General features: G+C 43.9%; 1 long non-coding RNA gene across 1 annotated transcript; it reads left to right on the top strand.

Annotated features, from left to right (window-relative positions):
* Positions 1-1,032: 1,032 nt before the first annotated feature.
* LOC133631256 (uncharacterized) lies at positions 1,033-2,188 on the top strand. Its single transcript, XR_009821419.1, has 3 exons — positions 1,033-1,082; positions 1,162-1,214; positions 1,932-2,188. It is a non-coding gene; the product is annotated as an uncharacterized LOC133631256 (long non-coding RNA).
* The last annotated feature ends 301 nt before the right edge of the window (positions 2,189-2,489 follow it).

Below are 2,489 nucleotides of genomic sequence, written 5' to 3'. Positions count from 1 at the left end.
ATACCACAAATGTGGGTATCAATCCGATACCAAGTCGTTACAGGATCATACATTGGTCATATTCAAAGTCCCCATGTGTCCAGGGACATATTTCCTGACTTTATAAACATAATATGGATTTTTTTTTAAACAAAAAAAGATGTGATTGCAAAAAATATTGACATACATGCCTGTACTTGGTATCATTACAGTGGATGTCAGGTGTAAATCCACCATTGGCGTTTGTTTACATTGTGACGCCGGTGAGCTACGGTGTGTAGTAAAGCATGTTTAGCTATTCCTCGTCCTGCAGGGATGATACTTGTAAGAAACTCACTTTATTTGTCGCCACGGAGGCGAGGATTAGTGATTTAGAATTAGCTAAATCACCGCGGACGGCGGATGGACGTTAGCCGCTAGCTAGCTAGCCATGTCTCAAAGCACCTCTTCCTGAGGGCGTTTCGGTGTTATAACTTCACCTTTATCGTTAGTTTTTAAGCCAAAATGCGTCCGTTCTCCCTTTTCTGTCTACACACTGTGTCTGCTTGTAAGTACTCCGTGATTGTGCGCTGCCGAACATGCTCCTCTGCTTGTAAACCAGCAATGACACGACGTGACTTTGACGCGGGGGCGGGGGGGGGGTTGTGTGGGACCGGTACGTTTCAGAGGCGGTATAGTACCGAAAATGATTAATTATAGGCTGACCATACGTCCTCTTTTCCCCGGACATGTCCTCTTTTGCGGGGATGTCCGGGGTGTCCGGGCGGGGTTTCTTAAATGCCTCAAATGTCCGGCATTTTGAGTTAGGGTTGCGTGTACCGGGTATTTTCAATGTACGTCCAGAGTTAAGAAGGGGTTAAACAAAACAAAGTGTGGAGGCGTGCGTGTAACACGGGTGGGAAATAAGACATACTTCCTCTCATGGCATCCCCTCATATTACCTGCGCCGTTTCCACGTTTAATCTCACGAGTTTAACACACGCGCTCACGTGACCCGCTGCAGCCTATCGCGTGACCCGCTTCGGCCTATCGCGCTCTATATGATCCACCGTCCCAAGATGGCTGCCAGGTGCGGTGGCTAAGTCTGGGCACATCTGAAGCCGGTATGTTTTAAAGTTGTCGTTTGCCTGCATATCGTAAAAACAACCGTCCAACATTTTACAACTAATTGTAAACTTATAGGTGCCGACCATCAGGGCCGAGTTGCGACAAGAGAGTGTTATTAAGCCGAGTTGGTAAGTGAATCTGTTTGCTAATAGTAGCTGCTAGCCGTACCCATGTATTGTCTATGGGCGGTTAGCATCCGCTTTTAATCCCGTTTCCTCCAATGTTTCTGATCCCATTGAATTTATATTTTTTTCGAGTCTTTATTTTGGGTACTTACATATGGTGACTGAGTGTTGTGGCGTTTTAAGGCCATGTGCACTTTTTATGCTACGGTAAAGACAATGAATGAACACTGTTACACCCGTCATAGTGACGTCACTGTTATTGTTAATGTTACACCCGTCATAGTGACGTCACTGTTATTTTCTATTGTTTAATATTGTTAATGTTACACCCGTCATAGTGACGTCACTGTTATTGTTAATGTTACACCCGTCATAGTGACGTCACTGTTATTGTTAATGTTGCACCCGTCATAGTGACGTCACTGTTATTTTCTATTGTTTAATATTGTTAATGTTACACCCGTCATAGTGACGTCACTGTTATTTTCTATTGTTTAATATTGTTCATGTTGCACCCGTCATAGTGACAACACTGTGTACTGTCGTGTTTGTTATGTTGTACATACATGGGATGGTTTAATATTGTTAATGTTAGCAGTATTATTGCTAATAATGATAATAATAAGTGTAACTTATTTATTGAAGGTCGAACAATAGATGACTAAATGTTGATGTTTATGTGCGCACATTGATTGAACTCCGGGTCCTGTGTTTACGTAGGCCAGGTCCCTAAGTCTTGGATGGCGAGCTGTAGATAGGCCTTGAGCCTGAGCCCAAGGATCTCCACCTCTCAACCCCTGAACACCACCTGCTCTGGTCGGGCCGGTAGGCGGCTTATAGCCGAACCCCTTGCCTCGCACCTCATTACTCTGCAGCCCTTTGCACTACCTCATACACACCCTGCCCATAAACTGAACTGTCACTACAAACTGCCATATCCACAACCCCAACCCTGGGACCCCATTTTGAAAATTCTTAGCGCCAACACTGCTGTCAACAGAGGAGAAAAATGCTTTGATTAAATAAATATATTATTTATAAAGCAAGTTCGAGTATCATTGGCAAATTTTCACCTAGTCCCCGCCTTGGCACGCATATATGTCCTCTTTTTGGGATTTCAGAATATGGTCAGCCTATTAATTAGTATCGCGGTACTATACTAATACCGGTATACCGTACAACCCTAGTGGTGAGTGACAAACATGAACTTCAGACTAATTCCTAGGGCCAACAAGCAATTCTTAAATGGGCCCTACTGTGTGAATGTTGTCTGTCTAT

This window comes from Entelurus aequoreus, linkage group LG16 (genome assembly GCF_033978785.1).
Source record: "Entelurus aequoreus isolate RoL-2023_Sb linkage group LG16, RoL_Eaeq_v1.1, whole genome shotgun sequence".
Lineage (NCBI taxonomy): Eukaryota > Metazoa > Chordata > Actinopteri > Syngnathiformes > Syngnathidae > Entelurus > Entelurus aequoreus.
This window is presented reverse-complemented; position numbering and strand designations above follow the sequence as displayed.